The sequence below is a fragment of the Sciurus carolinensis genome, chromosome X (assembly GCF_902686445.1).
Source record: "Sciurus carolinensis chromosome X, mSciCar1.2, whole genome shotgun sequence".
Lineage (NCBI taxonomy): Eukaryota > Metazoa > Chordata > Mammalia > Rodentia > Sciuridae > Sciurus > Sciurus carolinensis.
This window is the reverse complement of record NC_062232.1, coordinates 12,040,165-12,052,188: the sequence shown is the minus strand read 5'-3', so window position 1 is coordinate 12,052,188 and position 12,024 is coordinate 12,040,165.

Sequence of the window (12,024 nt, the reverse complement as noted above, 5' to 3'; positions counted from 1 at the left end):
TTAGATCATTGATTCTCAGCTGCAGGTTATTTTGCTCCTAAAGGACATTTTGCAATGTCCGGAGACATTTTTGATTGTCACAACAGGGATGGGGGAGCAAGATTGCTACTGGCATTTGGTGGGTAGAGGCCAGGGATATTGCCGAACATTCTGAAGTGCACAAGACAGTGCCCTAAACAAAGAATTGTTCGGTCCCAAATGTCAGTAATGCTGTGGTTGAAAAGTCCTGTAATCTCGAGGGAGAGTGGACAAAAGCAAGCATGGACTGGACTGGCTGGTCACTCAAAGATGGCCAGTGAGAGAGGACCTACTCTTAAACCATATTTTAAACCAACGATCTCATCCTTGCTTTAACTTGCTAACTTTTCTGCTCAATGATAAAAGAAAGTTTTTAATCACATTTCAGCTGGGTGTTAGAACTGAATAAATACCTCGTTATTGGAGGGATTAGTTTGGCTGCTCAGTAGCTCATGACTTGTCAGTATCACCTGACATGGGGTGGAGGGCATGAGCGGCTCAGGAGGCTGAGAAGACCTGCAGGTGACCTGAGCACACATCTACAGAAATAAATATCAATCAATCAAGTTGTTTGGGGAGAGCTGTGCTCTGTGTGGTTTCTCTCTGAGACAAATGGAGATGGGTGTTGAAGACATTTCAGGGAGGGACAGTGGGTAGGGGTAAGCCAGGCATGCAGGACAGTTACAGGAGGCAGAGGTTGGACCTCTCTCTGCCTCATTCCTCTTCTCAGTCCAATCTTTATCTCTCTCTCTCTCTCTCTCTCTCTCTCTCTCTCTCTCTCTCTGTCTCTGTCTCTGTCTCTCTGTCTCTCTCTATTTCTCTCTCTCCTCCTTCTTTCCCCACTAGTTCCATCAGCACTTTTGAATGAATGATAATAAGGAAATATTGAGTTTTAAAGATCAGTTGCAATCATTATTAAATGGCATAGAACATTTGTTTTTGCTATTTTCAACCGCTGTGTCAATTTTCATGGTTTTCTGGGAAATATAGCATTTTAAGTTCATATACTTGCTTTCAAGTCAAAATTACCTTTTTGAGCTCTGAACATCCCATGCTGCTCCAACCTGCAAAGAAGTATAAGGTCACATTTAAAGTCATGGCCAACTCTTTTCTGTTCCACCTAGATCTTGTTCTTCAATGGTTCTTCCAGTTGTGTGAAAGGAGTTTCCAGAACAGTGTTTGACATGTGGCAAGGGGAAAAGCTGACCCTGATTGGCTCTGTTCCCGTCATGGCTATTTGTTCTCAGCAAGGTCATTCTAGTCTTTATGTGCTTTGTGGCTTCTCAGTAATTGGGCACAATTGCTAGTGCATGGTCTCCATTACTGCTGCTGGGTCTCATGGAATCTGACTCAGATATAGTCCAGTCTCATAAACCAACACAACTTTTGACTTTTGTGCCCATTGCCCCCTTTAATGAGGCTCAAAAGTATCCCTCTGGCTAGGTGAATCTGTTGTGTAGAAGAGAATGGAGAGAAAGGGATAGTGAGAGACATCACTTTATCTCTCCATTGGCATTTCCCATCTTTCAGGAGCCACCATATCATAAATTATCACCTTAGCAAAACAATGAAAAAAAGAAAAAAACAAGTACTACTCCCAAAGCATATGAACTTATGAAAAGAGATTCTTTGAAAATGAGTATCAATCATCTAAATATTTTTATTAGTAGGACAGCCACACCCCCAAACTCCTGGGGTGCAGTTTACATCATACTTTATGCAAATGGAATCCCTGAAATTAAGCAGTGCACAGCCCAAATAGTCATATGCTGTGGATTTATTTACTAAATCATCTAAATTCCTGCACTGATCCAGGCGGTAAACCTATAAAATGTTCTTAGTACATAGAGAACTCAAATGGTTAAGGATTTTAAAACTAAATGAATAAATAAATAAAATTGAAAAATTAAAGTGTACATATATCAACCAGAGCTTTATTGCAAGATCTTACTTCAGTATCTGCTGAATATTATTCTAAGACTGACTTTTAGGAATACATGTTCTGATTGGATTTTGTGACAGCTTGACTGAAACTTATCTATAATCTTAACAGATGTGTTGAATAGCTGTAGCAAACTCTAATTCTTGTGTTTTGTATTCTGAAGAATTATTTTGGGAATAGGAATGACAGTAAAATGAATGGGACATAACTTTCCTATGTTCACATATGAATAAACAACCAATGTAACTCCACATCACGTTCAACCACAAGAATGGGACCCTAATTAGAATAAATTATACTGCACATATGTATAATATGTCATAATACATTCTACAGTCACATATATCTAAAAAGAACAAATAAAAGATTTAAAAAGACCTGATCTTAAAAAAATTATTATTCTCAGTGTTAACACTTTGAAGCACAAAATATATGGTTCTAATATGTTCATCTTCTGCACAACTGCATGATCAACACTTAGCTTGATTTCCCACTCCTCAAGCCTCCAACACTAGACTGAGTCTGGGATTTGGCAGTGAAAAACTTGCTTTGATTACATATGAGTTGGAATTGACAAATAGAAATTGAAATAATGTGCCAGGAGACTGTTGATAGGCGTCATATTTCTGGTTCAGTTTTCAATTTAAAACCTATCCAGTGATAGAAGTGGAGACTTAGGGGTGGAAAAGAAATTTGGATTCTCCATAAGAATGTCAATCAGCTAGATACCTTGACAAGATGGCATGTTATCTTGAATGAAAGCATCATTGATGGATGTTCTAACACTGGGTTGAGTTCCCTAACTGCCGTCTAATCTCATTTTAGGTCCTGGATGTCTTCCTGAAATTTGTTGTCAAAAAATATTTGCAGTCTAAATCATATTTTATTAGTGACTTAAGCATATATACACAAAATAATTTATCCCCTAAGAAATGTGAGAAGGAAAATCCACAGAGGCATCTCAGCATTTCAATGAAGAATATTGTTCTTTAGCTGGTAGAGGGGAATGTCAATCTCTCCAGCTGTTAACTCCATGTACAGCAGCTCACACAGATACGTAGTGTCCTTTGAAAGTATTCATGTATTCACAGCTTGACATGCCATTCACTTCTGTATTATGGGCAGTTATCACTTGCTTTAAAGTCTCTGGCATAAGTAAAATATCACACTGATTGTGCCATTTTTTTCTGATGTAAAGGTGACTGCAAAGGTCAATAAAGACTTATGGAAATTCTACTTCCTATTTCCATTTCCTAATAATGATAGGTGAAACCTTTACTTTCATTTCCCTAATCCTACCTATGCTCAGTCATGGAGACTTTCTGCTCCATCTTCCCTGTTTGGAACATCATTCTACCCCATCCCCACCACTTTACCCCACCAGTTGCTGCGTTAACTTTCCCTGAGAAATCTTCCATTATTCTATATCATTGGATTGGGAACTCCTCCTGTAATCCCAAAATACCCTGGATTAACTGTTTTTGTAATGACTTTGACGCTAATTTGTAATGGTTTATTTCCTTTCTGTCTCCCCAATAAGTATTTATTGAATGAAGACTTAGATGACGGATTGTCCGGCTACCCAGACCTATTTCTTATACCTAATATCAAATTGCCAATTGAAAATGTAGCTCTTCATTTCCCTTTTCCTTATCAAGTGGATATTTGAGAAATTTAGCAAATATATCAGGATGCAAGAGATGTCTTTTAGTCTGCCTTATATCAGTATGGACATGATCCTCCAAAGTCTGCTTTATTCTAAACAACATACATTCAGATTGGACCACTCTCTTGATCTTGAACCTACAAATGGGAACTAGAATGAAGTTCATGCACACCAGTTTGAGCATGAACTTGAATTTTTTGTTAACCTTATGTCTATTAGCAGAGACACTTGAAACCTCTTATAAATAGAAAACTTATTAATAAGAGCATACTTAGTAAAATGTTCTCCTTCCATTTTATTGAATATAGAGCTGCATTGTGACTAATTTAATCTTTGGCGGTAAGCAAATGAATCATTTTGGCTGTAACAGAGCACTAATAGCCTTACCATCTTGGGTAATTTTTGGTATTCTGAGTTCTTAACTGTATAATAAAATTGAAAAAAATTAAACCAATGTTCTTTGGGTAATTCTATTAAAAATGAAAAATGCCTTCCTTTTAGTTAAAAAATATGGCTTTAAAGAACCAAGAGAGAAAAAGAAATCCTTTCAGGATCCTATTCATTATTCTCAGAAACAAAATGGATTTCCTTTCAATGTGTTGGAATAAAAATGGAGTCCTTTCTAAAATCATGACAAGTTTAATCTATGAGTATGAAATTTTAAATAGGAAGAGTAATAGCAAAGGATGGTCTTTATCCAGTAACACAGAGATAAATGATTTTCCTAAGGGTATAGGGATGTAGAAAATGAATCATTGTTAAACACGCTTAGGTTTGCAACTCAGGATGCCTGTGGACAGTAGTTCCCAGAATTTTTGTCATAGAGAGTATATTTTATAGTAAAAAATTCCATGTACTTTTCCTTCCATGGATAATAGTTGTATTTCTAATGTCTGTGGATTAAATAAATCACAATAAAAAAGTTAAGATGTCAAAAATTACTTGAAAATAATGTGCATTTATTTCATAAGTAAGCATCTGTAATACATTTGAAAAAGAGTGATTCAAAAATGTTTGAGGTATTATTTAGTCATTCTACACTAAATGTTTCATAAGCATATGGATTAATAGACCCTTTGCAATAATTTCTATCCCTTGGAGTCTGTGATTTCAAATTGGCAACCACATTTGGGACTTATAAAAAGTTATCTCATTTTATGAAAACTATTTCTAATATGCTTAATAGGACATTTTTGTCATTTCTTTCTATTGCCCACGTATATGAGATTGTTCATAACTATCTTTAACTCTTTTGCCCTAGTGTTTCAGAAGTTCTACTTTCTCACAGTTATTAGACTTCAAATTAGCTACTTCTTAATTGGGTGATCCACTGAAGACATATCATGACTGACTGCAGACTCTTGGGCATAGTTGGGGATTTCATAAGCAGGAATAACTTACCTCTGCTTTTTTGCATTCATCATACCAAGTTTAAGATGAGTTTAACTATAGGAAATTATTCTGTGTACAACTTATAAAGAAAAAATGTCATTCAATTCGGAAATAATGATTTCAATATTTGATTTTTTAAAAATTTTAAGCTTAATAATAGAACTATTTTTACATTTATTTAGATATACAGTTTATCATAGATCACAATTATATATTCATAAATTAAACTGGTTATGGTTTTCCTAGAACCGTTTCCCATTTAGGGTCTAGCTTTTCTGCAGCATTTGTCTTTCAGAGGCATCCATGTCCTTGACATCCTCTGCTACTTGAAAGTGCTGACAAAGCATTTTCAGTCAAAACTGGGATTCATCTTTTTTTTTTTTTGGTACCAGAATTGAACTCAGGGACAGTCCACCACTGAACCACATCCCCAGTCCTGTTTTGTATTTTATTTATAAATAGGGTCTCACTAAGTTGCTTAGTGCCTCACCCTTGCTAAGTCTGGCTTTGAACTTGAGATTCTTTTGCCTGAACCTCCTGAGCCTCTGGGATTATAGGCGTACACCACCATACCTGGCTGGGATTCATCTTATATTCTCAAACTGTCCTTAAATGTTTTATTGATTGAAATATCAAGGGATTGCTGTGGTCTATCATACCCCTAGCAATAAACCAAGTTCCATAACCATAGCCAACCATGGCAAACAGCTTCTAAAATGACTCCCAATGATCTTCACCTCCTGATAATCCCTTGTATAATCTCTCCCCTTGAGTAAGGTCTGGACTTGGTGACTTGCTTCTTATGGATAGAATTTGGCTTAAATAATGAGATGACACTTCTGAGATTAGAAGACTATGACTACTTTTTGGCTATCTGTCATTCTCTCCTCCTCCTCCTCCTCTTCTTCCTCCTCCTTGTTTTCTCCTTCTAATAAAGCCAGTTGTCATGTTATGAACTAACCTATAGAGAGATCACTAGGCAAGTAACTAAAGGAGGTCTCTGGTCAACAGCTCATGAGAAACCAGGGCCTTAGTCTAATAGGTGATTTTTGAATCCAGTCAACAATCACTTGAGTGAGCTTGGAAACCAGTCCAGCTCCAGTGTAGCCTTAAGATAATCACAGCCCAGAAAACACTTTTATTGTAGCCTGGGAGAGTTCTGGATCCAGAACTCCTGATGTACAAAAACCTTTTTGGAATAAATACTATTGACTTCAACCACCAAGTTGTGGAATAATTTGTTATGCAGCAATATATAACTAATGGAGTGTTAGCAACTACATCATGAATGTCACCTGGTTGATAGCAGTCATAAATTGCCATTGATTGAAGGATGCACCTCAGTTTTAGAGTTGATAAATGTGAATAAGTAATCTACATTTTAGAATAAAAGGAATAGTTTACCCATTAGTTCAAGAATTCCTTGAATGAAAGAACTGTATCTTACTCAGCTCTGAGTATCCGTGGTGCTCAACACATAAGAATGTTTCATAGATGTCTGCTTAACTGAATGATTCAGATAATTTCACCAATTAAAGATGGTCATAAACAATCTCAAAAGGCCTAGTAAGAGGCAAATCTTGAGAAAAATAGTTTGCTCATTGTCAGGGCTTAGAAAAGTATGACTCACATCCAAAATGTATTTTGTTGTTGTTGTTGTTGTTTGGACACCTAGTAATGTCCCTCATTTCACTTTTTCTTCTGGTACAGAGGTTTGGCAATACCCTCTTGAATGTTGAAGACATAAATTGAAGTTGCACTTTAATATTCCTAATTTAAGAATTGCACCATATCTTTTCATAATTTTTCTCAGAGTTCTATAAAAGCATCTAGAGAATTGCCAGCAAAGGAACATTATCTACTTTAGTTGTTTTTAAGGTAGTGGAAGAATAATAATCTTAACTCATAGGCTGAGCAGATTAAATCCCATACTCAGAAAAACAGATTGTCCCAATTAATCTAAGACAACAAATTGGTTTCTATATGTAGAGAGAATCAACATTTTAGGGTACAACAAAAAGTCTCTAGTAAATAAGAATAGTTTGTAAGCTTGGAGCTTGCATTGACTCATCTATGGACAAATACAGGCGGTTTCTTCTTTGGCCAGTTATTTCATAATTGCATGCAGGTTTATGTTCCCCATTAGATTCTAGACTCTTGTGACACGGACTGAGTAATATTAATCATTGCAATGGCAATAAGAGGTATTACTGGTCACACTGTGTTCATTCTTTTATGTGTGCCCTTATTTATTTCTCACCACCCCCCAATGAGGCAAGCAATGCTTCCAGTTTTATAGATAAATGAAGCTTAGAGAGGTTAAATAACTCAACAAGACTATTCACTTGCCAAATGGTAGAATTAGGATTTGAACGTAAGGCCATATTTCCAAAGTCCATCCTCTCAATTACTGAACTTTGCCACCCCTTCTCTTGGTTATCATTGCATTCTCTAGACATTAGCATATTGCCATGCACACAGGGTGTGCTCAGTAGATATTTGCTGAATCAGAGTCATTAGTATATATCTACTACATTTCTACCATGTACATGCCAGATGCTGAGTTAAATAATGGCCTAACCAGAAGAGATTTTTTTAAATTTTTGAGATAAAGGTTTTGCATCCTTTATACAAGTTCGTATATGGAAGTAAGCAAGTCCATTCTAAAAAAAAATGAATAAATTTGAATGAGAAATAAAAAACATTCATAGCTATTTTACTAATATAGTACCTTGAAATTACCGAACTAATTGTTTCATTATTAAGTATGTTTTCTCCTTGTTTTTAAAATTAACTAATCTACCTTGTATCACCACTTTGAGTTTGTGTTTTGAGATGCAGATATGCTTTTGAATTATTCAAAACAAAAATAACAATGAAATTCATTGAGAATGCTATCAACAAACTGATATCCCATCTCTATGGTGGATGGGTACAAGATCTTAAATATAAGACTTTGTGACAAGTGATCCTTTAGGGCCTTATAATCTTATTTAATTAGAGATGAGTAGGATAATTTTTCTATTTAAATATTTTTAATAAAAGAGGAATAAATTTCAAGAGTAATATTTTTCTTTGGAAAATAAATGGCTTTGTTGAATTACTTAGAAATGTTGTTCTAAAGAAAGTAGAAACTAAAGCTATGTGGTAATCATTTTATTTTCTCAAAAAAGATATGCTAATTAAGAGGCTCTTCAGCTTTCAGAAGGGCAAATTCCTGAGGTTCTTCTGATACAGAGATCCCAGGAGGCACCCTTTTAAGATGAAAAGAGGGGAGACAAAGGGCATGTGGTTCCCTGATGAAGTAAAAGATTGGCTTTTCCTCCAAGGAGGACAATAATATTAATTTCTCCACCTTGTTATTTCCCCTCATTATTCTGTTCTCCCTTATTCCAAGGTTGGAAGGAGCACAAAAAGGGACACCAAGTTGAGTTATAAGGAGACCAGATTTTCTTGGATCAGACATCTGAGGAACAAAGACTGCCTTCTTCCTTTCAGTCTTTTATTTTTCCATCCACTTAGTCATTCATTTATTGAAAAAAGTGTTCACCGAATGCCATACTTGTGCCAGAAACTATGACAGGGATATTGGACGCAGTGAATGATGCAAAACATATTCGCCATGAACAAATGATTTCTTGTGAAATGTTCCTTATTTAGGTAGTATGTGCCTTTTAGGAACTCAAAATCTGTGAAGGATCCAGAAGCCAAACAACAATGGTTCCAACTTTTGATAATTACATGAAGAAAATAGAATGATGTATCAAGAATAATCATTAGGTGTGGCAGGAGCCACTGTTACAGGGTGAATATCGGGGAAACTTCTCCATGGTAATTTTTTTTTTGATTCATTGTACACATTCACCTCATTCCATTCTTTCCTTCCCCCCACCCATCCCCACTCCTCATTTCCCTCTACACAATTCATCCTTCCTCCATTTTTCCCTCACTCCCTGCATTATGTATCATCATCCACTTATCAGAGAAATCATTCAGCCTTTGGTTTTTTGGGATTGGCTTATCTCACTTAGCATATTCTCCAACTCCATCCATTTACCTACAAATGTCATAATTTTATTCTTCTTTATGGCTGAATAATATTCCATTGTATATATATATACCACAGTTTCTTTATCCATTCATCTGTTGAAGGGCATCTAGGTTGGTTCCACAATCTAGCTATTGTGAATTGAGCTGCTATAAACATTGATGTGGCTGTATCTCTGTAGTATGCTGATTGTAAGTCCTTTGGGTATAGGCCAAGGAATGAGATAACTTAGATAACTTAGAAAACCAAGTTTTCTAAGGAATCTCCATACTGCTTTCCAGAGTGGCTGCACCAATTTGCAATCCCACCAGCAATGTTTGAGTGTACCTTTTCCCCCACATCCTTGCTAATACCTATTGTTGCTTATATTTTTGATAATAGCCATTCCAATTTGGGTGACATGGAATCTTAGGGAAGTTTTGATTTGCATTTCTCTTATTACTAGGGATATTGAACATTATGTTTGAGCTAAGACTTGAAGAATGAGAATGAGTTCACCATGCAAAAAGCGAGGAAAATACATTTTGTGAAGAAAGTCAGCAATGAAGGGTTTTGACAGGGGAACAGATTGGTAAGTATGAGGTCAATGTGGCTAGTATCTGTTTACAGACTAAATGTGGAGATAGAGGCAGGAATAAGACTAAGGAGGCCAAGTTAGGAAAGGAGTCCAGACTTTTTCTATAGGCACCAGGGAGTTACTGGGAAGTCGTTGATGAATGTGATCTAAGGAGGTGATTGACTTGATGTATATTTTAAGAGAATCCCCTTGCTATTTGTGAATTTGGGGTTGGAAAAGGCATAGGGAGAAAGAGGGAAGGCTACTTAGGAGACTATCGCAATAGTCCAGGTGGCAGATAATGGCATAATCTAGGGCACAGTTAAGGAGATGAACTTGAGATATATTTGGAGATAGAACCAATAGGAAATGCCAGTGGATTGGACGTTTGTGTCTTGAGAGCCTGGGTGGTTGGTGGGACAAATAACTGAGATGAGGAAGAGTAGGAGAGAGGTAGAATTGATGAAGAAAAATCAATGGCTCCAATTTGGACTTGTTAAGTTTGAGATACTTTGCAGACATGTGAGAAGATATCAGGTGGACATTTGTAACAGGAATTATGATTTTCAATGAGGATCTGGTGGTGGTGGTAGGTGAATTGTAGACAGTATTTAAAGCCAAGGTCCTGGATGAGCAGAACTCAGGAAGGAGTAGAAGGAAGAGAAAAGAAGCCCCAGGAATAAACCATGAGATATTCTAATATTTAGATTAGAGAAGGAATTAGCAAAGAGACTGAGAAGGGAAAGCTAGTAAAATAGGAGAAAAACTAGGAGAGCATTGTGTTATGGAAACCAAGATCAAATTATGTATGAAAACTTGAAAATGGTATACTTCCAAAAATGTCTAAAAACACTGCAGAAAGATAGCTTTCCATCACTAATGCTGTAACAATGGGCAAAATAGCAGACCTGATCCTTAATCTCCTCCTACCCTCATGTCTCCTTGATATCTGCCCTTATTGGTTTTATTGGATTGTAAAGTAAACTTCAAAATTTCTTCTCCTTCCTTGTACCCAATCCCAAGCTCCTGTTCATTGGGGACTGTTTTAACTGGGTGTGTGTCCTGTGAAAGCACCTGGTATGGATTTGGGAGATGGTATCCATAAGAATCACTCATACAGACTCTCTAGGCCTGAAAAAGCAAAGACCATTGCTGAAGAAGGCAATGTGAGCTAGCACTGTGGAGTCTGTAAGCCAAAAATACTGAATATTTTTGCATGTGTATTTATTTTACCAAAATATAAACTGTCTTATTAATTATATTCTTCATATATTTATTTTGCAAAAAGGAAATTTGAATCTTCATTTTGTTGACATGTTTGAGGAGTAGGTTCTGTTTAATTAAATGTTTTCATTAACTGAAGGTTATTTAATTAAAATAAATATTTCACATTTCATTTGAGAAACTGTAGAGATGTGTTTCACCCTTACAGCAATGAAAATTTAAAAAGTAAGCTTTGTATTTGTTTTTAAAGTAATAATATTTAAACTTTAGCACCAGACTACAATCTTCATTATTATGAAAACATGAAACTAAAATAACAATGGTTATATATGTATGGTAAAGATCTCTCCTGTCCTATTATTTCTTTCTTATCTGTTTTAGGAATTTCAAGAGAAAAAGAGTCTTTTTGTTTTGTTTTGTTTTTAAATATCATCTGGTGGAACACAATAGAAGGAAGTAAATTTGTCAAAGAAAGAGATGATATGATATTAAATAAAAAGAGACTTTTGGCAGGTAGGTAAAACCAATGCTGCTCTATTCATTGCCAAACACACTGCTCACAAAGCACCTTGTCTTTCTCTCCATCGGGAATAAGATTAGAATCATGAAACAAGAAATACAAAATATGGGAAGGTCCAGAGTAGAGGATTTTTTCACTATATTACATTGACTAAGATGGCTGCTGACTTGAGCAAGGAAAGAAAATGGACCCATTCAGTTTTAAAACTGCAGAAAAATCTTATTTATTGAGAAACAATGAGCAAGAATTTTCAGTCTGTCTAAATTCATTCTACATCTAGGAGAGAGAATCAAAGATTAAAAGAAAAGATTCCACAAATTCAAATGAAAAAGTTAAATTTTTACTTTAGTGGTATCTGCTTCCATGTCTTTTTATAAAAAATAACTTGGAGCTAAGTGAAAATTTAAAGATCTTTTTTTTGCCATTCACAGAGCATTAATTTTACTGTTTTTCAGAATCTACTTCCAGGAATTGGGGTTGGTTGAAGCAAATAATACTTTGTAGTACACCATAGAAATCTTATTCACATCTTTATTTTTGATCCCCAATTGTTTCATAAAATCCACAATAACTTGAAGCAATGTCTTTGTCCTAGGAGACAAAGTAGCTCTTGTGTATTTGTAGATTTTGGGGGTCATGGAGATAATGAAAGCTGGAA